A 27,617-nucleotide genomic window follows, 5' to 3' on the forward strand; every position below is an offset into this window, starting at 1 on the left:
TAATATGAATCTGTGAACCTGGCCAAAACTTAAACTACCAGTAACCCAGGCTTGCATTACAGGGGAAGGAGAAGTATTAACTTTTGCTAGCAATAGTAGTTTTTGAACAATTTCTCCAGTATATAAGACCTCTTTCTTTTATCAGCAGGCAAGTAAAAATAACCAGGCATAACTGCATAGATAGTAGAAAGTAAAAGCCATAGACCACTGAGTTTTCTTGTGTATATAATAATCAATGATGCCAGCCAGAATATCAGCAGAGTAGTGGATCTTGTTTCAGAACAATACAACAACAAATGCAATTGGTTAGAACTCTAGTACATTTAATGAAATGTGTTAAAAATATTAAACCTTCCCTTGCCAATAGGCATGATTTTTACAAGAGAGTGATCTGTTTTAAAAAGTGCTTTTCTTTTCTCTTCCTCTGTGAAAGATGCGTATCAATAACATGCTGAACTGACGCTACATAAAGTGCTGTCATATGCACAAAGTAAACAAATTATAGCTATCTGAGTTGTAACTTGTAACGATTAAAAATATCTGAAAAGGTTTAAAGTTGTGTGATTTTTTTTTTTTTAAAATGTCCCTGGTGCCTCCTCAAGACTCTAGTGACACGGCATCCATAAAAGGAGTTTCCACTTGTCATGAGGTTTGTTGAAATGGAGTTTTTTCTTATCAATTTGAGCAGTTATGAAATCCTTTCCTTGAGTTACTGCTCAGAGATGTGCAGAAGCATCAACAGCAGCGTGTCTCAAGCAGCAGAAGTGGCATTATTAGGAGGAGCAGTGTTGAGCTGTTTGTTCATAAATCAGCTGTTTCTGTCCATACACAGGGATGCTTTTATTATTTGATTAAGACAGGGCACAAAGAAGTATGCAGTGAGACCTAAGATTTTTATAAAGTCAAAAAGCTATATCAATATTTTAAATGCATATGAAGTTCACACAATGTAAAACAACTATGATTTCCTTCATTTTAGTTGATTAGTAGTGAATTTCTAGCTGCATAGATAAATTAGATGAAAAGGCAAATTATGGTATATTTGAGAACAATTTATTTACCAGTTTAAAACAATCCTAATCTGATGCAATCCTAAAATTGTATCTAATATAGTCCTGAAATCACACCACAGGGCAGGCTAGAGGGGAACAAATCTGCACGAAGAATACATGATACTGACTGGAGACAGAGCACAATAGAAACTATGTGATCAAAACAGAATTTCCAGTCATAACTTTAAGAGAAATTCAGTTTCCCTCTCTCTCTTCCCCTCCGCCCCACTATAGTTAAATATTTCACCTAAAGCAGGACTGTTCATAAAAACTGAAGTTGTGATATTATCAAGTGTCCTTCTTCCTGTGTTTTATTTATGTTCACAGTATATTTAGTCTAAGAAGTTTTCTCAGTTTACTGCTTACAACAGTTATCTTCAGTTGTGACGTCACTCTTGTCTTCACCACAGATTTGGCTATGCGGCGTGCTTCTCAGCACATCTGGGCTGAGCCTTTAATGCTGACTTGCAGATACTAGACCTTATGTGGTTGTCATTCAGGCTTTCTGCTGAAGAATATCATTTTATGTTCTCCTTTATGGAGTCTGTTGTTTCTTTTGTATTCGAACTCTGCATTGTAAATGTTACGGGCAATGCTATTTGCTCATTCTTTGTTTTGTGTTTAGATACTGAAACGATCTGTTTGTCCTGAAATATATCTGCGGTAGCTATGACCAGCACAGTTAATAAATGAGTTAATTTCATTAATCTTTGGACCACCATTTGTATGCTAAAGATGGTGAGCATTTATTGTGTACTTTTATCAGTCCTGGAGACAAAGGAATTTAACTGCCAGTCTCCAGGCTCTGGGGAAAACATGCTATGAAATGGCTGTTGTACATTTTCATGACTTTATTTTCTCTGCTGTCCTCACCAAGTTGCCATGAAAATGAGTTTTTTGGAGAGATGTCAGTAAAATTTGAAGTATGCTACATCCTATGACAGTGTTCACTATTAGTGCCCACTCTTATACCTGTAGGTGGTATAAATGGAAAGTGCCAAGTTGCTTATATATTCAATGGTGGTAATTTCTTTAGCTTTAGCCCCTTCTCTAGGCTTTCTGCTACAGGTGTTGATCTAATTCAGGGGTTCTCAAACTTCATTGCACTGTGACCCTCTTCTGACAACAAAAATCACTACATGACTACCCCAGGAGGGGGGACTGAAGCCTGAGCCTGCCTGAGCCCTGCTGCCTCAGGTAGGGGGGCCAAAGCCCAAGCCCTGGTGCCCCAGGCAGGAAGGCCAAAGCTCAAGCCCCAGGGCTTCAGCCCCAGGCAAGGAGCCTGTAGCCCAAGCCCCACCGCCCAGGGCTGAAGCCAAAGCCTGAGCCCTGCCTTGGGCTTTGGCCCTGGATGGTGGGGCTCGGGCTTCGGCTTTGGCCCCGGGCCCGAGCAAGTCTGCCAGCCCTGGTGACCCCATTAAAACAGGATCATGGCCCACTTTGGGGTCCCGTCCCACAGTTGAATTGGTACTTCTTGAATTCTTTTTACGTACAGTACTTTGAAACCTAAATATTTGCATTAACTGTGACTAACCGAAGGTTAATGTAACCTCTCTAGTCTGAATTTCTTAATATTTTTCAGCGTAATAGATTGTGGCTCTGGAGAAAACATGCTATTGTTCTGAATTTGTTTTACCTTCCTGCATAAGTGTAAGAATGAAAACCTGTTGATAGATCAGTATATATTCCTATTTCAGTTATATTTATATTAAGGCTAATTTATATTTGTTTTTAGAGATCTATATAACTTTATGGAGCAGCCCAGGGAGTTCAAGTCTGGTCCAGTTTAACAAAAGGCCAGCAGTACTTTTTATTTATTTGTAGCACGATACAGTGTGAATTTACTTTATTTGAAACTAAATTCTTTTTCACTTTTTCAGAATTTTCCAGTGAGCAGAAATTTATATTTGTTCTTTTATCCTTTAAAAGTTTTCTGCAGTCTACACTAAAATAATGTTGATAGCAGGATTGAGTTGTTTGGAGAAAGGGGCAATATTTACACATTATTTCCCTACCTCCCACCCCAATCTGAAGGATAAATTACAGCTGAGAAAGAAAGGATGATCTTATACTTAACTCATTGGATAGGGAGCTATGGGATCTGGATTCCATGTGTGGATTTGGGGAAGTCACTTTATCTCTCTGCTCAGTTCCTCATCTGTAAAATGGGGATTATCATACTTTCTTTTTGTGTTATCTTTTTAGATTGCAAACTCTCCAGGACAAGGGGAGTTACTAAGCATTATGTACACATTATGTATATATTCTTGTCACCAAGTTAAGGAAGTATGGGCTGGATGAATGCACTATAACGTGGGTAGAAAGCTGGCTAGATTGTCGGGCTCAACGGGTAGTGATCAATGGCTCCATGTCTAGTTGGCAGCCGGTGTCAAGTGGAGTGCCCCAGGGGTCGGTCCTGCCGCCAGTTTTGTTCAATATCTTCATAAATGATCTGGAGGATGGTGTGGATTGCACTTTCAGCAAATTTGCGGATGATACTAAACTGGGAGGAGTGGTAGATACGCTAGAGGGGAGGGATAGGATACAGAAGGACCTAGACAAATTGGAGGATTGGGCCAAAAGAAATCTGATGAGGTTCAATAAGGATAAGTGCAGGGTCCTGCACTTAGGACGGAAGAACCCAATGCACAGCTACAGACTAGGGACCGAATGGCTAGGCAGCAGTTCTGCGGAAAAGGACCTAGGGGTGACAGTGGACGAGAAGCTGGATATGAGTCAGCAGTGTGCCCTTGTTGCCAAGAAGGCCAATGGCATTTTGGGATGTATAAGTAGGGGCATAGCGAGCAGATCGAGGGACGTGATCGTTCCCCTCTATTCGACATTGGTGAGGCCTCATCTGGAGTACTGTGTCCAGTTTTGGGCCCCACACTTCAAGAAGGATGTGGATAAATTGGAGAGAGTCCAGCGAAGGGCAACAAAAATGATTAGGGGTCTGGAACACATGACTTATGAGGAGAGGCTGAGGGAGCTGGGATTGTTTAGCCTGCAGAAGAGAAGAATGAGGGGGGATTTGATAGCTGCTTTCAACTACCTGAAAGGGGGTTCCAAAGAGGATGGCTCTAGACTGTTCTCAATGGTAGCAGATGACAGAACGAGGAGTAATGGTCTCAAGTTGCAGTGGGGGAGGTTTAGATTGGATATTAGGAAAAACTTTTTCACTAAGAGGGTGGTGAAACACTGGAATGCGTTACCTAGGGAGGTGGTAGAATCTCCTTCCTTAGAGGTTTTTAAGGTCAGGCTTGACAAAGCCCTGGCTGGGATGATTTAACTGGGAATTGGTCCTGCTTCGAGCAGGGGGTTGGACTAGATGACCTTCTGGGGTCCCTTCCAACCCTGATATTCTATGATTCTATGATTCTATGACCTGTGATGCATTGAAACAATCAGTGTCAAGGCGGTTATTGCCGTACAGGTCACATGTTCAAAAGATCAGATTTGGCCATTTATTATGGACACTTAACCTTTTAAAAATAAAGTCTATAGGACTATAGCACGTATGTCCAATTATGAGGGGTATAAATCCATTCTAATGAAGTAAATGGAAAAATAATGCAGAAAAGTCTTGCAGTCTAGTGCCATAGTGAACATTGCTAAGGATGTAAAATAATAACTTGGGTGAGACTTGCATACTTCCCTGTGTTGAGTGGGCACTGTTTTACTCAATGATATGAAAAGGGATGTTCATTAGTGTTGGGTATTGGATATTTTGCATCAGTTTCTTCTGTCATTTACACCCAGGCAACACCACTGATTTCTGATGGGGTTTTACTAGTGTGAGGGCATAATTTACCACTTAGACTCATTATTTATCCGAGTTGGACCTACTCCCCTTTCTATGCCATTTCCCTGGAGCTGTCTGTAATAGTTGTCTATTGGAATTGTACACATTTGGCTTTAATCCTTTAAAATACTTAATTCTCTCCTGCATTCTCAGTTTTTGTGTTTTGGTTTTATTAAGTGAAAGTAGCTTTGCTTTGTGGCATCTGGTCTCCCAAGATCTGCTCCTTCTCCAAATTTTTATTTTGATTCTTTTTAACCCTTCAACCCTATACTACTTTCCACTGTTTGGGTCTCTTGTGATGAGCATTTGTATTTTCATAGCCATATTACATTCTATGCATGCATCACAAAATATCCGCCAGGAAAAGTAAGTTGATTTTCTTTCACGGCATAAGAAGCTCCCCAGGAGAAGGCTGTAGTGCAGAGACCCACTCTGCTCTCCTGGGGTTGAATCACCCTGGGACACAGCGCCTCCTGTGGGTTGTGGGAAAGCAATGTACATACTCTTACACTGGAAGGGATGAATCAAGCCCATAGTTGTATTTTACCAAGCATACTTTCAAACGTGTTATGGATTTGGAACAGTAAGCTTCTAAAAGGTATTTATGCACCTCTCCCCAGTTCCTCAGTTTTTCTTTGCATTCTCCAGTCAAGCAATTAGTGCCACCTGAACCATGTGGGGTATGAAGTATTGGAAAGCTGCACTAATATCAAAGCCAGTTTTCCTTATTCCTTAATCTCCTACACTGTATTTGTTTGTGGAAAGTAATTTGTTTTGGAACCTGGGTTTACAGTGTGGGTGGTGTGGTGGTGGTAGATATTTCTATCTTAGTTTCTGTGTGGGTTGACATAGACGCCTGCTTCATGCACCACCTCTTAACGCTAAGTGTATTGTATAGGCACATTGGGCATTGAGTTTCTTTCACGGCATAAGAAACTCTGAACACAATCTCATCATCTAATTTTTTTCACACATTTTCTTTTTCTTTCTTGTGTTCTGTATCTCTGTGAAGCCTCCTCTCCCCAGCCCACTGCCATATGCTGCTAATGTGGAATGAAGTTTGGTCTCAAAAAGAATGAAAAAGCTTAGAAAATCACAAGTAAGAAAGGAAATGACCCAGTCTCTGCTATGTGGACCAGTCCTCATCATCCAAATCCAGGCTAGACATGAGATTCTGCAGTTGTGTTCAGTGTGTCTGTGGCACTGTCCCCTCTCTGGAAAATATTACTACTACTTTTGGTTAGTATTTATTTCTGACAGTGCTAGGTGCTTTATGTATTTGTAAGACGGCTGCACTTGCTCTGTCGCGCGTGCTCTCTCTCTCTCTCTCTCTCTGTCCTTGTGTTAGATGCAGAGAATAAGGAGTGAGGATTGGGGTGCAACTCAGGAATTTTTCCCTTGTGTGTATATTTCTCTTGCCTATTTTTACCTATTTGCCTCTTTAGCTTAATTCATACTCCTGTGACTTTTTGATAACAGTGTGTTTCAAACCTTTGCTTGGTTTTGTTTAGTCCTTGTCCTATCTACTATGAGACAGATCCTCCACTCATATAAATTTGTGTGGCCTTAGTGGTCCTACGCTGATTTACACTGGAGGATGATCTGGTCCAATATTTTGTTTTATTTTTAATCCTTGCCTTTCTCTGTTTTGTACATAACAATAACAATGTTGGTGTGGACTTCCTGGAAAACGTGATACTGTCAAAATAAGTACTTTCCACCATTTCTGTCTGCTTTGCATTCTGAATGAATGCTTAAAGGTAAAAGAAAATGGGAACTAGAGAACTAGTAACATTTGTTACTCATGAGGGAATTGAGCATTTTAGTCTCAGTCTGGTCTAACTTCTGTCTTAGTAAAGAATAAGCCCCCGCCCAAAAAAAGAGTGGGGTGGGGGGTGGTGCCCAGGAAGAATGACCACAGTGGCTTTTTATTTAGAGGTGCACAACAGGCTTTTGTTATTAACCTGAAGCTTGGGTCAAATTTGCAGAGTTTCACTAACTTTTCAGATCAGCCTGCACTGAATTTTGCGTGAGCCTTTTTCGAGCTGGGAATTATTTATGGTTCTCACCTGAAATCTTACAAAACTGGATTTAGATAATCTTCTTTTGAGTTTGAAGTTTCATTCCAGCTCCAGGTGAAATTTATAGGATGCAGTCCATATGATGAAATAGTTAAACATCAACAAGCAGAAATTGCAAGTTCCTCAGAGCTCCCTTCTTTACTTTGTTCACATAAGAACTCTCTGGTGCTCCAACAGTACTGTGATGAGAACCATATAAGTAACAAGAGAGGTAGAACTTTCCTCAACAATCATATTCTAGTTGCCAAATTGCAGATCAGCACAAATATGTGAATTCCTCTGTCAATCTGTTTGTACAGCATCCCACATACCCATTGTTTTTATTTAGAGAGGGCTGAAAAGGTTTAGCTCTTTCCCTCTCACCCTCCAATATTTTCTCACTGTGCTCCTTCTCCTGTTTCCATGTACCCCTTCAGGCTGTAGCATACAGAAAGCATGCAGATAAGAGAGTACTTTAGCTAACTCCAGAATCCTTGTCAGATGCCAAATCCCACACCTAATTATAAGTACATGGGCTCTGGTTTTCTGACTGTGTTTGTAGTGAGTACTTCATAGTTTTAGAATGAAAAAACTATGAACTCATTAGAGATTGGAAAAGCTGATATTTTTCATGAACACAGGCAGAGCTATAAATCTGTGGAGCTGTGGATCTTGGATGTAGAGGCTTTTAGGAAATAATGTAAAAGCTGTGTTAGGCTCTTGTCCATTCCACTGGCCAGTGCAGGATTGTTTGCTGTCGTGCATTCTCAAGATCTTTACACATTTTAAATAACATATGCATCCGATGAAGTGAGCTGTAGCTCACGAAAGCTTATGCTCAAATAAATTTGTTAGTGTCTAAGGTGCCACAAGTACTCCTTTTCTTTATATGTGATAGAGGTTCCAGAGTTTAATAGCTCTTTCTTTTCTGTTGCTCATCCTGAATTTTCCTTCGCTTTATTTAATCCTATTATTTTGTTATACCACTTGAACCACCCTAGGTAATTCTTTTCCCTTTTCAGTATTACACTATCCAGATACTTGCAGTTATCATATCCTCCCTACTCCAACCTCCACTTCCTTAAAGTGATTGGTCAGGTTAGTCATAGTTGTTGTTGTTCTTTTCTAGAATCTCTCATACGTCTATCTTTTTAAGAATGAGTTGCTCAGAATGTACTAGTCTGTATTGTTGCACTTTTACTATATTCTCTGGTTTCTCTATCTGCATTCTAGTGCTCCTGTTAGCATAGAATCTAGTGATATAATCGTTTATCCCCAGTTGCCTGATCTATTGATTATTTGTTGGTTATGTTATTGATTGAAATTCCCTATTTAGCATTCTGTCATTTGGTAGGTTCTTGTCCCAAGTTCAGGTCTAATATTATCAGAGTTACAGCTTTGGGAGCCAACAATGATCATATTCAAGGAAGACCTTTTGTAACTGTAAAACTTTTATTACTACAATGATTAGTTCAATAAGTAAAGAAATCCAAAAAGTAAAGTGAGATAATGTAGCACTGTAGGATGACCTCCACCATTACAGGTATATATTCACTCTATTTGTGGGGAGAGCTCTAAAGGTTGAGGCAAATTCTAGCTTAATTTAGCATGCCAGTGAAGAACTTAATTTAGCTTTGGCATGCCAGTGAAGAACTTCAACAGCTGTACCTAAGACAAACATCCATCATGTATATGTATGTGTATATGTACGTGTAGCTCTTTCCTCCTTCACCATACCTTAACTTCCTCACCCTCATAATATTAGGGTGTCCTTATCCTATAGGTTAGTGTATTAATTAGATTATGCTTATTAACATGTATGTCCATTGGATTACTATTGCGGTTAAACATCTGCTGATATTTCCCTCCAAAAATACCCTAGACTGGTACAAACTGTGTTCTTATGGCTACCTATCAGCAACTTTCAACACTTCTGCTTATTGCAAAACAATAAACAAAGCCTTGTGCCGTCTTGTGACTTAAGATCACTATTATACCATACTCTTGTTTAGGGTATAAGGCCTTATAAATATGCTAACTGTTTAAGCTATTCTTATAAGTCTAGGCTTATATGTCTCTTGTGTTCCTGCTCTCAGTTCCTTACTCCTTTATCTTCTGTTTACCCTATGACTACATAATTACTGCATAGCTACACTCCCAAATCTCATGGCAAAGAACTGATTCATTTGGGACACCATACATGAAAGAGAGACAGATGTATAAAATCTTTTCTCATAACATCAATCACATTGTTATAATAGTGACTATTTATCTATTTTGGTAGAAGCTGGTATAGGACAAACCTGATTCTTTCTATAATGCTTGGACTGATCATAAGTTTTACAACAGTACCTCATAATAGAAGGTTATTAAACTAGGGCATATTCCTTCTGCCTTGGTGGTAACACTAAGTACTCTGACTGTAATGTACCAAGCATTTGGGGGAAGGAAAATGAATACAAAAGAACAAATAAAAAAAAAACCTATAAAATGATAATGAGGGAGCATGCAGTCCCTCTCAGCAAGCAGCTTACCGGAGCAGAAGTGTGGCCTCAGTCACGGCACTGTGACTCATTATTAGAATCCTTTGCCTAAAGGCTTGGAGCAGTGATGCAGTAGAACTTCATGCTGGGAAGCTGATAGCTCGTTGGAGTGACTGTGAGACTAATCAGGCAGCCGCGGTTGCTGAAGGCTTGCACTTGTTTCATGACAGTCATATTCAGAATCAAACATTAGGGCTATCAGGTTTGGCGCATTTTCTATAATGGTACAAAACAACTCTGCTTTATTTGGTAAGAAGGGTTTTTTATTGCTCTTCTCAGTTCTCTGGGGAATCAAAAAAGACTTGCTGGAGATACAGTGGCCCTTTCATTAGGTTGGATATGAGATGCTTTGAAATGGACAGTACAGAAGAATTGTTCTCCAACATTAGAGGGGTACTTTCCTATTAGCCTGGGAAAAGCAATTGTTTGATAAATGATATTTACCACTACTGTCCATCATGTTAATGACCACGTAGAAATTATAATATTAAATATAAGTTAGCCTGTCTATTAAAACCTTTGCACTGAACATAATGCTGGATGTTGCACGTGAAATACTCTCCCAAGACATGGCCTTGAAACTGAATAGGACCTGTTTCTCTGTTTCTGTACCTGTTTGGTACAGGAGCTTCTGTTTTGTGCAACTGCCACACTATTTCATTTTTAACAATAAGAAAAGGAGTACTTGTGGCACCTTAGAGACTAACCAATTTATTTGAGCATAAGCTTTCGTGAGCTACAGCTCACTTCATTGGATGCATACATCGGATGTAGCTCACGAAAGCTTATGCTCAAATAAATTGGTTAGTCTGTAAGGTGCCACAAGTACTCCTTTTCTTTTTGCAAATACAGACTAACACGGCTGTTACTCTGAAACCATTTTTAACAATGATAGTTTTAAGATGTTCTTAATTGTATTGTTCTTCCTCGGTCTTCCCCTAAAGTAGGCATTCAGATATCATGATGAGGAGTACAATATCAAAATCTGGATTTGTGTTCAAAGATCCTCATGTCTTTTACCCTATCAGAGGGTCATTTGCTATATACTGTGCAGATGTTTGCAGGTTAGAGGGAAGAATCAGGAGGTTTACAACAGGGGAGGGATGGAACTAAGGCACAGAGAAGCCAAGTGAATTGCCCAAGTTTTTATAGATCATCACTAGAAGGTCCAAGAATATAACCCAGGAATCCTGATTGCTAGTTTTTAGATTTTTCAACTAAAACAGATTTCCACTCAATGGCGTAAGAAGCATCAAGTGTATATGCTTGAAATTTCATGGTAAAGGAGATGCAGAAGCTGTGTTGCCAAGAAATAGTGATGGGTCACCAGAAGATTGCTTGGTCTAGGAGAAAAGCAGACAAATGCATAGGCTATGAGGAGAAGTTAGTGGTGGTATTGCCAACCCTAATCACTAAAAAAAATCATGAGTCAGCTCCCCTAAAGTATGGGACTACTAAGCAATACTAAATTCTGTGTCCCTCTCCACCTTCTGTTTTTGAGCCTTCAGGGTTCATGTTCTCAAGCTTTTTTTCCTCAACTGTGTGTGTGTACACTTGTATACACACATATATACACACACACACACAAACATATATAGATATAGCTATATAGATACATATGTAGAGTGATCTATAAAAATATTTGAGATTTGCATGTAAATTTCATGACTCTAGAAGCTGGGGGCTTTAAGGAAGCTACCAAATAGTGGCAGAATCATAATGAAATCATGAGTGTTGGCAACATGGATGATGTAATGGAGAGAGGATGGGAGGCCTTGGCTATAGCTCTACCTTTTGATTTGAAAAAGTTTGAAACTTAGAGCAGAGTTCTGTCCTCTCATACGCATGTGAGATTCCACTCAAATAGGAGTTGTATTCATGTATAAATTTGACCTTCATTTGGTTTGGGTTAAATGTGGTTTATAAGTTTTCTTATTCTCCAAGACCTACATTCTGACATCAATTAAGTCAGTGTGAATCCAGCATTACTCCACTGAAGTCAATAGAGTCACTCCAGGTTTATACAGGGGAAAGTCTGGCCCTGAAGTATTTAAAATAACATGTGTCAGTCACTAAAAGTGACTTTTATATTTATGGCGCTCTGATGGTCTGCTCATTGCTGTACAAACACGGGCAGTCATCAAGCCTGTTCAAAGGAGTTTACAGTGTGGATCAGACATGACTATCTAGCTCAGTCTGATTGCTGTTTGAATTTTAATTTTAGTTTAGTTTACTTACTTTGCCCTGACGGAGCTGCTCTCTCCCAGGATAAAAAAAACCCTGGTCCTCCCTGGTGAAATATCCCCTCCATGCTGATATCTTCACTGGTTCCTTCACTTTATATTGGAGATAAGCAAATAAATGAAAAAATTGTGTTAATAACCATTCCTGCATATTTACTATAACTAACTCTTTGTGTGCTTGAATGCCAGAAGATCATCTAAAGTCTATTTTAAATTGTACATTAGAGTGTAAAATTTGAAGCTTGCTTTGGATTGGTTACTTACCAGTTACACCATCCAGTCAGGGAACAGAAATGATATCATGTGACTGATGTAACTGACCAGTATGACACAAATTGCAAACTGTGTATTACAAATATTTACAAAGATTTGAAGGCCAAAAATTAATCAGTGAAGAAATTTGTGAAGATTTCAAATAAAGAAATTGAGAATTTTGTATCTGCTCACAAATTAGAGACAAAATTAACTGAATAATTTGTGAAGTTCTTGCTCAGCTCTACTTCATATAAATTTTCTTCACTAAAGCTGCTACTTCATCTAGTTCACATTGTTGTTTCTATTGCCATGTTTGCTCATTGCTCACATTTTGTCAGTGCCTTGGTACTCCTAAATAGTGCTAAAGAAATTAATAAATAATATTAGATCAGGGACAAAATAAGAAGTCCAGCCAAATGTAAATATAAAATGACTGTGCAATTCTGGATAGTATAGGAGCACAGTATTTTTGAAATTTCATGTTTTGGAGATAAATGCTTTTGATGGGTGTAGCATAGAACTGGGTTTATTTATCTGGCCTTGTACTGAGCTTGCATTGTAATGACAACTGTCTAGTCTAATATTTGTAAATCAGGGATATTCTTTGGTTACTATAGTTAAATTATTCATTGTGAGTGATTAGACTATTTGAAGAATTTATCCCTTTTTCTCTTTGTGAATTGTCCAGAAACAGGCATTGATTTTAAGGTTAACATATGTATTTGTTCATAATTAGGGCCTTACCAAATTCTCGGCCATGAAAAACGCATCACAGACCGTGAAATCTGGTCTCCCCTGTGAAATCTGGTCTTTTGTGTGCTTTTACCCTATACTATACAGATTTAACAGGGGAGACCAGTGTTTCTCAAATTGGGGGTCCTGACCCAAAAGGGAGTTGCAGGGGGTTGCAAGGTTATTTTAGGAGGGTCATATTATTGCTACCCTTACTTCTGCACTGCCTTCAGAGCTGGGTGGCCAGAGAGTGGAGGCTGTTGGCCAGGCGCCCAGCTCTGAAGGTGGGAAGGCGGCAACCTGCCAGCAGCAGTGCAGAAGTAAGGCTGGCAGTACTTTACCAGGCCATCCTTACCTCTGTACTGCTGCTGGCGGCGGCTCTGCCTTCAGAGCTGGGCTCCAGGCCAGCAGCTGCCGCTCTCCAGCTGCCCGGCTCTGAGGGCAGCGCCACAGCCAGCAGCAGTGCAGAAGTAAGGGTAGCAGTACTGCAACTTCCCCCCCCAATAACCTTGCGACCCCCCCGAACCGCCCTCCCCCCCAACTCCTTTTTGGGTCAGGACCCCTACAATTACAGCACCATGAAATTTCAGATTTAAATAGCTGAAATCATGAAATTTATGATTTTTAAAATCATATGACCGTGAAATTGACCAAAATGGACCATGAATTTGGTAGTGCCCTATTCATAATTGTCCAGTGAACATCATGCGAAGAAACTTGAGTCCAAAAATTGCTTACAAAGGAGTTGAGTATTAAGTAGTATTCACTATCTGATCTGTGTGGTTGGTCACTGAAATAGAATGACAGGTTTCAGAGGAGCAGCCATGTTAGTCTGTATTCGCAAAAAGAGGACTTGTGGCACCTTGGAGACTAACCAATTTATTTGAGCATAAGCTTTCGTGAGCTACAGCTCACTTCATCGGATGCATTCAGTGGAAAATACAGTGGGGAGATTTATATATACAGAGAACATGAAACAATGGGTGTTACCATACACAATGTAACGAGAGTAATCAGGTAAGGTAAGCTATTACCAGCAGGAGAGTGTGTGTGTGTGGGGGGGAACCCTTTGTAGTGATAATCAAGGTGGGCCATTTCCAGCACTTGACAAGAATGTCTGAGGAACAGTGGGGGGTGGAGGGGGAATAAACATGGGGAAATAGTTTTACTTTGTGTAATGACCCATCCACTCCCAGTCTTGATTCAAGCCTAAGTTAATTGAATCCAGTTTGCAAATTAATTCCAATTCAGCAGTCTCTTGTTGGAGTCTGTTTTTGAAGTTTTTTTGTTGAAGAATTGCCACTTTCAGGTCTGTAATCGCGTGACCAGAGAGATTGAAGTGTTCTCCGACTGGTTTATGAATGTTATAATTCTTGACATCTGATTTGTGTCCATTTATTCTTTTACATAGAGACTGTCCAGTTTGGCCAATGTACATGGCAGAGGGGCATTGCTGGCACATGATGGCATATATCACATTGGTAGATGTACAGGTGAACGAGCCTCTGATAGTGTGGCTGATGTGATTAGGCCCTCTGATGGTGTCCCCTGAATAGATATGTGGACGCAGTTGGCAACGGGCTTTGTTGCAAAGATAGGTTCCTGGGTTAGTGGTTCTGTTGTGTGGTGTGTGGTTGCTGGTGAGTATTTGCTTCAGGTTGGGGGGCTGTCTGTAAGCAAGAACTGGCCTGTCTCCCAAGATCTGTGAGAGTGATGGGTCATCCTTCAGGATAGGTTGTAGATCCTTGATGATCACTCTTGTTATAGTGTGTATGGTAACACCCATTGTTTCATGTTCTCTGTGTATATAAATCTCCCCACGGTATTTTCCACTGAATGCATCCGATGAAGTGAGCTGTAGCTCACAAAAGCTTATGCTCAAATATATTTGTTAGTCTCTAAGGTGCCACAAGTCCTCCTTTTCTTTTTTGAAATAGAATGGTATTTTCTGTTCCTTGGTTTGAAGACTGTCATTTTTATCGTTCTGGCACAAATGTGTGTTGCTTTTTGTGCCAGCATCTGTATTTACATGTGACCATGTTTACTCATTTGCACTCAAAACAAGTATATTTATTTGAGGATGAGATTTCACCCAAATATTAGTTGTAAATCTAAAACATCAGAATCATTGGTTTTATTTTCATTAATAGTCATGGATACATGTTGGCAGTATTTGCTCAGCTTTATTGGTTACTCTGGCCTCCCAACTCTCTCTTCCCCTCAGCTCATTTCTTGTAGTGGTATGGCAGTGGTTTTTCCTTTTTTTCCTGCTTTCTGTTAGTGATAAGTAAGATAATTGGGCTCTTCTCTGCTTCTCCCCCTTCAGCTCTATCCTCTTGACCGGTTTCCCAGTCAGCAAAATCTCTCCACAAAGACTTCTTTTTCACATTCCTTAAATGTGAGCCTTCAGAAAAAAATGGTTTAAAAAGTCTTTTAAAAATGTATCTCCTAAGGCACTAAAAGACTGAAGTGTTAGGTAGAGCATTGCCTCTCCTTCCTCTATTCTGGTTATTGGGAGGGGCAAATGGTCCCAATAAAACTACAGACAATTTAGTGAAGTGCAATATGCTGAAGGACAATTCCCTCCTAATTTTAAATGTATTCTGAATATAGGAAAAATGGCAGAATTCCTTAATATAATACCACAGTTTAGCTGAGGTATAACAGCATAAGAAATCCCAGAGGAAATCTTCAAGCAAGGTAAAATAGTATCATATACATTCCTTAATATTGCAAAAGTTTCCTTAATCTCATTGTTTAAATTTTTCAATAAACCATAATGCTTATTAGTAGTTTTTCATTTTCAGCTGTCAGATAATTCCTTTTGCAAACTCTAGATAAATAGGACTCACCATACTTCTGATTTTAGTTATAGATGATATATATGTAACCAGACAGCTGATGTAATAAAATAGTATTGTGTTTTCCACTGTGTTGAACTTAGAGGTTCAAATGTGTTAATGCAATTGAATTGATTGTAATATTTTATAAAAGTTTCTTCAACAAAAATATTGTTAGTGATTCTAGTTGTCAAAGGTTATGAAAGCAAATAAAATGTGCTTCTAGTTGTAATGACAGCAGATTGTCAGGAGCTGAAATAGAGAAGTATTATGTAGAGATGGTCTCTCTTTGTCACTTGGTTTCTTTTTCCAGTAAGAGCTGAAGCAAAAAGTCCTTATAACAGAAGACATTGGCATTTTTTCTTTAAATTGTGCACAAGAGCATGAACTGAAAGAGTAAAAATGTTAATTGAGAGACTGCAATGAAATTTTCACCAGAAATTTTCCCTTTTATTCTTCCTATAATTTATCCTGTTCTTGTCACTATAGTGTCTGAGTGTGTTGGATTCAGAAGAATTGGAAGGTGATGGAAATGTGATTGAGGATTTTGAATAGAAATGAGCAAAACTAGTATAGTTCTGTGTTTGCAGAACCTCAGTGGTCAGTTTAACAAAAGCAAAACTGAAACAACGGGTAGTTTGGATCTGGATCGCACAGTATGAAAACCCTCCAGTGTTTCTTGGGGAGAATTATGGATTCATGTCAGATTTCTAACCCATCTCATCCCCACTTGAAATGTGAATTCACAGGAATATATTTAATCAAGAAACTGAAATTCTAAAATGAAGCTTTGTAGACTTGATTCCAAAGTGGTGCTGTGTTCTTTGGACTGCATAAGAAGGGAGATATTGAGTAATATAATTTTGTGAATAGCCAGTCAGATGTAGTAGGTAGGCTAAATGGTATTGGGCTGAAGGATTCATAGGTTTTTGGTCTTAAAAATCCATCCGGGACAATTAAATCTTCTAGTCTGACTTCTTTTATAATGCAGGACATAAAATTTCGCCCATTGAGCCCAATAACATGTGTTTGACTAAAGCATATCTTACAAAAAAGCATCCAGTCTTGACTTGAAGACATCAAGAGGTGGAGAATCTCCCACTTTGCTTGGTAGATTGTTCCAATGGTTAATCATCCTCACTTTTATATATTTGTGCCTAATTTCTCATTTGAATTTTGTCTGACTTCAGTTTCTAGTGATTGGTTCATGTTATGGCATTCTCCATCAGATTGAGGAAACCTTTAGTAGCTGGAATATTCTGCCCATTTATATACTGCAATCAAATCACCTCTCAGTCGTCTTTTTGATAAACTAAATAGATTGAGCTCTTTAAGTCTTTCACTGTAAGGCATCTTCTCTAGCCTTGGAACAATTTTTGTGTCTTTTTCCCCCCCTACAGTCTGCAGTTTTTCAACATCTCTTTAAAAATGTGGACACCAGAACTGGGTGCGATATTCTAATAGTGACCTCTCCAGTGCTATATTCAGAAGTTAGTCGGGTCCCTGTTCCTATTCGCTATGCCCCTTTGTATAGAACCAAGAATTGAATTAGCCCTTTGTGCCACAGCTTTGCACGGTGATTCCATGTTCAGTTGCTCCCCTATGACTCCTAAATCCTTTTCAGAGCCTCTGCTTTCCAGTCCCTGGGGGTGGGGATGGACTGTAAGTATGGTCTGCAGTATAGTCTGCATTCCTTGTTCCTAAAGGTATAACTTTGCATTTGGCTGTATTAAAACAAATTTTTTTGAATGGGCCCTGGTTATCGTTGGATCCAGATTACACTGTATGACTGTCCTGTCCTCATTGCTATTTACCAGTCCGCCTATCTTTGTGTCATCTGCAAATGTTATCAGCAGTGATTTTATATTTGTTTCAGGATCAGTGATAAAAATGTTGAAAGCATTGGGCATAATAGCAATCCCTGTGGAACCTTATTAGAAACACCTCCATTCAGTGAGGATTCCCCATTGATGACTACTCTTTGAGACCTGTCAGACAGTTCTTAATCCATTTAATGTGTGCTTTAATGTTATTGTATCGTGCTCATTTTTAATCAGTGTCATGTGTCTAAATCAAAGGTCTTATAAAAGTCCAAGTACATTGCATATACACAGATACCTTTATCAACCAAATTTATAATCTCATCAGAAACTAAATCAGTTGTGTTTGATATTTCATGGAACTGCACAGATGAAAGAAGACTTCAGGGGTGTTGGAAGAGAGCTAAAGAAAAGGAAAGTTCAGATGATCTTCTCAGAGATCCTTCCAATCCCATGAACAAGTAAAGACAGAATACAGAAAATACTGGAAGTGAACCAGAGGCTGCACGATTGGTGTGAAGCTGAAGGTTTTGGTTTTGTGGAACACTGGGCCACATTCTGGAGGAAAGAGAGCTTTACAAATGGGACAGCCTGTATCTGTTAAATGTGAGGTGGGTTATCTTAGTTGAAGACTAGCTGCAGCAGCCAGAAGGATGGCAAAAGATAACAGTAAATAGAAATATTACTCTGTATTTCATGGAATAGTTTGCAACTAGTATTTTTAAGTTACAAGTTTTAACTCTTTGTTTAAAAAAAAAGACTAGATTTTGTATAAACTGTGTTGTGGTATGACTCAGAAATTTGGTGCTTTTGAAAATTTCACTCCAAATCTCAAATCCAAGCTCCATTTTCAAAATTTACCTAGATACTTTTGAACCTAAACTCACTGGAAGTCATTGGTACTGAAGGTCCTAAGTGTTTTGTGGACCAGATTTTTGAAGGTATTTAGGTGCCTAAAGATTCAGTAGTGCCTGGTGAGATTTTTCAAAAGCACCTAGGTGTCTGAATCCTGGAAGTTAGGTACCTAGGTGCTTTTGAAAACCTCGCTATGTGCCTATCTGCATATTTAAGTGCCACACGCTTTTGATAATCTGACCCTGAGTCGCCTTTGAAAATGTGATTTGGGAGCCTAAGTCATTTAGGCACTTTTGAAAATTTTAGCTTTGACCTGTGAGGGTCAAAATTAATTTCAGTCTACTTAGTTATGTATTTGGGCAGTGTCACAATTTTAAGCTGCAGTGGGCAAGCATGGATAGGTTCCAGTCCAGCCTTCTTTTGTGAAGATTAGGTGCAGGCCTAAAGAAGGCTTTCTCCAGCAGTGAGCTAAGAACATCTGGCGAACGGGGGAAGTCCCGGATGACTGGAAAAAGGCTAATGTAGTGCCAATCTTTAAAAAAGGGAAGAAGGAGGATCCAGTCAGTCTCACCTCAGTCCCCGGAAAAATCATGGAGCAGGTCCTCAAAGAATCAATCCTGAAGCACTTACATGAGAGGAAAGTGATCAGGAACAGTCAGCATGGATTCACCAAGGGAAGGTCATGCCTGACTAATCTAATCGCCTTCTATGATGAGATTACTGGTTCTGTGGATGAAGGGAAAGCAGTGGATGTATTGTATCTTGACTTTAACAAAGCTTTTGACACGGTCTCCCACAGTATTCTTGTCAGCAAGTTAAGGAAGTATGGGCTGGATGAATGCACTATAAGGTGGGTAGAAAGCTGGCTAGATTGTCGGGCTCAACGGGTAGTGATCAATGGCTCCATGTCTAGTTGGCAGCCGGTGTCAAGTGGAGTGCCCCAGGGGTCGGTCCTGCGGCCAGTTTTGTTCAATATCTTCATAAATGATCTGGAGGATGGTGTGGATTGCACTCTCAGCAAATTTGCGGATGATACTAAACTGGGAGGAGGGTAGATACGCTGGAGGGTAGGGATAGGATACAGAGGGACCTAGACAAATTGGAGGATTGGGCCAAAAGAAATCTGATGAGGTTCAATAAGGATAAGTGCAGGGTCCTGCACTTAGGACGGAAGAACCCAATGCACAGCTACAGACTAGGGACCGAATGGCTAGGCAGCAGTTCTGCAGAAAAGGACCTAGGAGTGACAGTGGACGAGAAGCTGGATATGAGTCAGCAGTGTGCCCTTGTTGCCAAGAAGGCCAATGGCATTTTGGGATGTATAAGTAGGGGCATAGCGAGCAGATCGAGGGACGTGATCGTCCCCCTCTATTCGACATTGGTGAGGCCTCATCTGGAGTACTGTGTCCAGTTTTGGGCCCCACACTACAAGAAGGATGTGGATAAATTGGAGGGAGTCCAACGAAGGGCAACAAAAATGATTAGGGGACTGGAACACATGACTTATGAGGAGAGGCTGAGGGAGCTGGGATTGTTTAGTCTGCAGAAGAGAAGAATGAGGAGGGATTTGATAGCTGCTTTCAACTACCTGAGAGGTGGTTCCAGAGAGGATGGTTCTAGACTATTCTCAGTGGTAGAAGAGGACAGGACAAGGGGTAATGGTCTCAAGTTGCAGTGGGGGAGGTTTAGGTTGGATATTAGGAAAAACTTTTTCACTAGGAGCGTGGTGAAACACTGGAATGCGTTACCTAGGGAGGTGGTAGAATCTCCTTCCTTAGAAGTTTTTAAGGTCAGGCTTGACAAAGCCCTGGCTGGGATGATTTAATTGGGGATTGGTCCTGCTTTGAGCAGGGGGTTAGACTAGATGACCTCCTGAGGTCCCTTCCAACCCTGATATTCTATGATTCTATGTCATCTTGGGGATTTTTAATAAACAGTGAAATAAATAATAGCATCTAAAATTGCAGAGTAAGGAAAGGATTCCGGTACATGTGTGTTCAGTCAATAAATGATTGATTATAATGTTCAAAGACATTTTTCTGAGCTATCCAGAGAAGGGACAATATCTATCTATCTATTGTAGCTCTTTATAGGGCCTCTGTCACTTTGGTATCTATATGGTATCTATATGATAAGATAATCCATTGCCAGAATGAATTTCAGTCTGGTATACCTTTAGAATTTTTTTGTTATTTATTTATTTGTTTGAGATAAAATAATTAATGTTTTAATAATAAATAGCAGACACATCATCATGTGAAAATGAGTTAAGTGGCATATTCATTTAGCCTTTTCATTTGAATCCTAATAGAGACTGGCACCTCTCCATTTATCTTGCTTCAAAATGTTTACTGAAAATGAGTGACCGTTGTATTTGAACACTGAGGAGCATCCTTCATGTAAGCTTCTCCCTGTAATGTTATGTGGCTAAAATAGAATTCTGCTGGAACACTGAGTCATGGGGGCTGACCCAGCAAAGCGCTGTGTGTGTGACACATAATGAAAGGTTGAACTGTCTGTCTCCGAGGTAGCGTAGCAGATCAAATCACAGAGGATCATGCAGAGATATGTTGCCTTTCTCTGAGTGACAGAAGTTAATAATTAGTGACAATGATTGACAGATACACTCCATCTGCCGCTCTGACGCCCAGGAGCAGTTATTCCACAACTGTCTGCGGGCACAATGAACTCCTGTGGGAGAGAAAGATGTCCTGTGATTGACAGCTGCCTTCAAGAGAGACAGGCCACTGACAGTAAAGTCACTGTCAGCAAAAGTGCAAAGTCTCCCCCTGTTCCCTGGAAGTCTCACTTGCTGTATACATTTATTCTGTTTCATTTATCATGTCAGGTATGGTTTTAAATACATTACTAGCTAGCCTGTTTTTTAACTGTAGGCTTTTTCAAATGGTAAATTAGAGATATCCACACACTGTGACACTTCATCATCCTACTACCTGTTCTCTATAGTACATTGGACATAAACATACTCACATATCTGTATTTAATCAGTCTATCTTTCTATCTGTACTGGAAGAGGAGAAATCTTGCACTATTGCCCCTGTAAATTGCGATTCTAAACGTTCACAAAAGATAATCTGTTTGTACCTCATCCATCCTGTTTTTAAAACTTTTTCAAACGGTAGAATAAATATTTGAAAATACTTTTTATTTAAACAGTCTCATTCTATACGGGGTTTTTTGTATGCAATATTTATGACTTACCTTATTCTTGATTTTAAGTTACAGGAAAATAACAAGTGATTTTCGACCCTAAATCTTATTTGCTAGAGTTTAATAAGCATTCACATCACTGTAGCACACATAATAACATATTTGCAATAAACTGCAAATAACTAAGATGTATTTCAAACATAAAATGATGCATGAGTAATAAAATCATTCTGAATGTATCCTGGATTCTGTAAGATACTGGTAAGTTAGATACTTGTTGGGCCAGTTTTGTATAACTAATATGTGTATCTCATCACTGTATGTAATAATTATTTATTTCAGAGTTGAGTGCAAGTGGCATCAACCTTGTATAATTCTCTTTTTCTCAGCACATCCTCAGAAGTCTAATAGATTTGGGTAGCTCTAAAGGAGTAATTTTTTCATATCAGTGAATTGTCCAATCTGTCCAGTCTGTCCGTTTAGAATATCTGTTTAGCCAATCACCAAGGTGTCTAGACTCCAAACAGGCTTGCTTTTAATAGGCAAGTAGCTCTTCTGTGTCCATTGCTGAAAGGAAAGAACCATGATTCATTAATGTTTGCCTTTTCTTCTTTCCTTCCTGCATCAGCTCTGTGCAGGGATGCAGGATTGGAACTTTTTTTTTTTTTTTTCCATTACCTGTTTTCTCACAGGCACTTCAGTGCTGTGATGTTGCCAACAATATATGAGTTTTGTACTTTGCTACCACTCCTTCTTTTATGGGAAGAGGTCTATGAGATTTAAATCAATTATTTTTATCTTTGTGTGATGGGGTATAGAAGTCCCAAGCTGGGCACACAGGATTAATAAGATGTTGTGGGATCAGTCAGTCCTACCTTGTCACACCTGCAAGAGATGTAAGATATGGAAGGAGGAGCTTAAAAGGGGAGAACACAGCACAGTTGAGGGCATACCAGAGAGGAGAGCAGGCCCCTAGTCCTCAGCTTCTGATGATGGGCTGGCAGAGGGCAAGAGCTTCTTGGATGACCGCTGCCTGATGGCTCTTTCCCTGAAGGAACAGAGGAAGGCCCAGTGCTGAACCACTTTTGGTGGTTGGAGCCACAGCTTACCAGAAGTCCTCTGAAGAAAGAAAGCCTTACCAAGCCCACTGGACTTCTCATTAGTGTTAATTTCTTTTTGGGCTTGTTAACTACCCCAGAAGGAGTAGACTCTCCAGGACTCAGCCAGAGTGATGAACCTTTAATGACCAGATTGCTTGGACATTTCAGACCAGAGGCTGGGTGAGTGCAAAGCTCCTTGGCCTAACCCCTAGGGCATGCCCCAGGCAAGCAACTCAGTGATACTTGTTGTATGAAGGTCTATGATGAACTCTTGTTTCATGAGCTAAGTGTCATGTGTCAAGAAAAGGAGCTCATGAAGCATCAAGTTTTCAGATATGAAGGGCCAGAGCCTTAGTTGGTAGAGCGACACTTATTTACATCTACTACAGATCTGTTCTGAAAAGTGACTGTATTGAGAGTATTAGCATAGGGTGATTGTCTGCTGAAGCAGATCTGCCTGTGCAAGTACTTTATACCGTTCTCATGACAACATCATCTGAATGCCTTTCAGGTATTTAAAAGTAGAAATAACATCAATCTCTATCATCTTTCAGAGCCTGTAGGAGAAATAGCTTGATTAGTTTATTGGAGTTTTGTGTACGTTTGTGCATGGCTTTGTATATGAAGACACAGACCTTGGGAGCCATTACAGAGCAGAGTACTTGTGATGAGGCATCCCACTTTCTACCCACCTATCATTCCCCATGAGTACAAGCACTTCCTGTTTATACTTGCTGACTCCCACTGTACGTGTCTGGTACATATTGTGTATGTGTGTGTGTGTGAGAGAGCGAGCGAGAATGATGTATTCTGTCCTACCGTGCTCTGGAGCTTCTTTGCAAATTTTTGTGATTTTTACATTTGCATTTTCCTTTAAAAAAAAATATTTTTCTCTCCCCCATTGCTGTGTTTAAAGACCCAAACCAAAAAAGGAGACAGCATTGCTGTCTAAATATAAACTGCTGTCAAATGCACAAAGGAAGCAAATTGAAAAAAAAATGGGAATACTTCTTCTCTGAAGTGGGTTTTAGCCCACGAAAGCTTATGCCCAAATAAATTTGTTAGTCTCTAAGGTACCACAAGTACCCTTGTTCTTTTTTCTTCTCTTGAGTCTCTTCTAGTTAGTGTCCTATAGTGTTGGATGTAACAGTGGTAGATGAAACATTTTAAGACAGCAGCGTGGTTTTTAAATTGATTTGTTTCCTTTTAAGTGTTTAGCTAATCCCATGCAGAGGGCACATGGTGGCTCAGAGTAACTCCATGTGGAGAGAGCCTCAGGCTACAGGGTTTGGATCAGGATGTGAAAGTTCCCAAAGTTCATTTAGCCCATTATAGAGAAGGATTAGCTAGGAAGTTCAGAGCCCAGTCCAGGCTCATTTCTATCAAAACACAAGAAGGATCAATAATGTAAAGTAAACTAGTTTAAATTTTGCTCTCAGTTTCAATAATCATAATGTTAGCAACAGGAGAGGAAACTTTATCTAAACCTGATTTTATTTTAACAATGTCTGTGTAACAAGTCTTTTCCCTCTCTGATTTCTCTGAATCTATGATATCTCTTCACAAAATGCACTATAGTCTTGACTCTGACCTTTTTGCTGTGGTTCTTTAAAGCTGAACGTTAGGAAATTTATATTTGGCACGTAGATTGACACTTGAAAAATATGATTGGGCTTTTTGGGGGTCAGATGTTGCAGTCACTCAAGTTACAGCATAACTTAAAGCAGTTTTGAAGTATTTTTTCTAAAAGTGCCAACTGGAAATGATTTCTAAAGTATTCAGAGAGCTGTTTGTGTAAATTCAAGTGTTTGATGGAACAGCAATTCTTAGCATTTCTTTATATAGATGGAGGGTGATAATCTGTTAGGAAGTGTCACACATTAAGCCCATTTGTGTTTTTTATAATAATTTCAAAACTACAGTTCAAATGCAAGTTATTTTTTTCACAATTTAAAATACAAGCAAATCAAACGTAAATAAAGGATTCCTTTTATTTAATAGGACCATCAGATGACAATTTACATAACTGTTCTAAAAGGATTTCACCTTCTGACTGTTTTGTTTCTGTCCCTTTTTATTAAAATTGATTTTCAGAAGTGCTGAGCACCTGCTGCTCCAGTTGACTTAAATCAGAGTATGGGTTATCAGCACCTCTGAAAATTGGACTCCCAATTTTCAGATCTGTGGGAACAGAAAAGCAATAATTATTTATTCAGGATCAAATGTCATTTGGGATTCAAATGGCTAACATGCCCATCTTAATGCAGGCTGGGAATAGGTAGAATTAGATGACAGATGGGTGTTTACAGCTGCATTATTTCTGTAGCCCAAAGGGTTTTTTGAGTTGATTTGCTATTATTTCCCTTCAAGTAAATCTGAACCTGTTTGATTTGTGCTGATATAGGCTCATGCTTACATTTTAGAAGAATCCTCTAATATGAAGCTTCCAGAGTGTACAACAGGCATATCTTCAACAAGTAAACAATCTTCATGCTGATTTTCTTTGATAATCCTCTTGCATTTCGGTTACTGCTTTAAACAAAATGCCTAGGTTAAAGTGTTCTTTTAAGATGAAATATCCTATTTAGTTTTTGGCTAGAACCAAACATTACATTATGAATAGCCTTCTTCCAGGCTATCATTTTGATTTGAAATCCACATTGGCATATTACAGTGGCTTAAATAAGGATTCCAGCAGTTTGCAAGAGAAAGTGCATGTACAAAAATAAAACAGTGGCTCTCGACCTTTCCAGACAACTGTATCCCTTTCAGGAGTCTAATTTGTCTTGCATACCCCCAAGTTACACCTTACTTAAAACCTACTTGCTTACAAAATCTGACATAAAAATACGAAAATGTCACAGCACACTATTACTGAAAAATTGCTTACTTTCTCATTTTTACCATATAATTATACAATAAATCAATTGGAATATAAATATTGTACTTACATTTCAGTGTTTAGTATATAGAGCAGTATAAAGTTATTGTCTGTATGAAATTTTAGTTTGGTACTGACTTTGCTAGTGCTTTTTAGGTAGTCTGTGGTAAAACTAGGCAAATATCTAGATGAGTTGATGTACCTACCGGTTTTTGAATGTTTTTGAATGTTATTTCTCTGGTAGGAGAACACTTCAGCCTCTCTGGCCACTCAGGGAAAGATTTAAGGGTGGCAATTTTGCAACAGAAAAGCTTCAAAAACAGACTCCAAGGAGAAACTGCTGAGCTTGAATTAATATGCAAACTAGATACCATTAACTTGGGTTTGAATAGAGACTGGGATTGGCTGGGTCATTACACATATTGAGTCTATTTCCCTAAGTTAAGTATCCTCACACTTTCTTGTCAACTGTCTAAATGGGCCATCTTGATTATCACTACAAAAGTTTTTTTCTCCTGCTAATAATAGCTCATCTTAACTAATTAGCTTCTCACAGTTTGTATGGCAACTTCCAACTTATCTGTGTATGTGTGTGTGTATATATCTATATATATATATATCTTCTTACTATATGTTCCATTTTATGCATCCAGTGAAGTGGGCTGTAGCCCACAAAAGCTTATACTCTAATAAATTTGTTAGTCTCTAAGGTGCCACAAGTACTCCTGTTCTTTTTGCGGATACAGACTAACACGGCTGCTACTCCGAATCTCTTCTTATACTAGTTTGTACTCCTCAGATTTACACCTGATTTAAACCAGTGTAGCTCCATTCACTTCAGTAGAGTTACTTCTGATTCATACCACTATAAATAATAATAGAATCAGGCCCCATATCTATATTTTCTAGCATAAAACATATCTATAGAGTAGAAGCTTATTCTGTAATAGAGTAGATTGTTAGTGTATGTAATTGTGTAGGTATTAGTGACTGAAAAGATGCAGTGGAATGAGCTAATTAGGTAAAGACTCATTTGGACTCAGTAATTTATTCAAATTATATAAACTATTGAGAATACTATACAGATCCTCTTGTAGAAGTCCAGAAGGAGCCAAAAATGCTAGGCTTCTTTCTCCCTGTTGCCTCTCTGAGAACAAATCCTTTAGAAAATGCCACTAGAAATATAGCAAGTTGATTCTGATATAACTGGTGTGCTCTGGAATATCTTTGCTTTTATGAGTATTTTTAGTTTCATTACCATAAACATGAAGGTAATGCATACATGAGGAGAGCTAAAACCTCTTTTCTGAAGCAAAACTCTTTTGATTTAAATGGGTTTTACCTCCACAGTGACTGATTAAGGTTTCGAGGCATAGGTGTTGGGGGTGCTGCTGCACCCCCTGGTTTGAAGTGGTTTCTATTATATGCAGGGTTTGCCATTTGTTTCAATGGCTCTCAGCACCCCCACTATACAAACTGTTCCAGCATCGTTGTTTGCGGACCCCATATATAATATCTGAAGCAACGTAATGGATAGCCAGAAAGGAGAGATGTGTTTTATGTTTCAGTTTAACTTCACAAACAATAAACCACAATCCCCACACCATTTCCATTCAGTCTTCTTGATTGGAACAGAGCAGACTTTCAATTAATGACTTAAGTAGATTAGCTGGTTCCACTGCCCAGAGCCATTATGCTAACTATAAAGTAGGGCTGTCAAGTGATTAAAAAAATTAATCGCGATTAATTGCACAGTTAAACAATAATAGAATACCATTTATTTAAATATTTTTGGATGTTTTGCACATTTTCAAATATATTGATTTCAGTTTCAACACAGAATACAAAGTGTACAGTGCTCACTTTCTATTTATTTTTATTATAAACATTTGTACTGTAAAAATAAAAGAAATAGTATTTTTCAATTCACTTAATACAAATACTGTAGTGCAATCTCTTTATCATGAAAGTTGAACTTACAAATATAGAATTATGCACAAAAAATAACTTCATTCAAAATAAAACAATGTAAAACTGTAGAGCCTACAAGTCCAATCAGTTCTACCTTCTTGTTCAGCCAATTGCTCAGACAAACAAGTTTGTTTACATGTGCAGGAGACAATGCTCCCCGCTTCTTGTTTATAGTGTCATCTGAAAGTGAGAACAGGTGTTCGCATGGCACTGTTGTAGCCGGCGTTCTAAGATATTTACATGCCAGATGCGCAAAAGATTCATATGTCCCTTCATGTTTTGCCCACCATTC

Source organism: Lepidochelys kempii, chromosome 19 (genome assembly GCF_965140285.1).
Source record: "Lepidochelys kempii isolate rLepKem1 chromosome 19, rLepKem1.hap1, whole genome shotgun sequence".
NCBI classification, from domain to species: Eukaryota; Metazoa; Chordata; order Testudines; family Cheloniidae; genus Lepidochelys; species Lepidochelys kempii.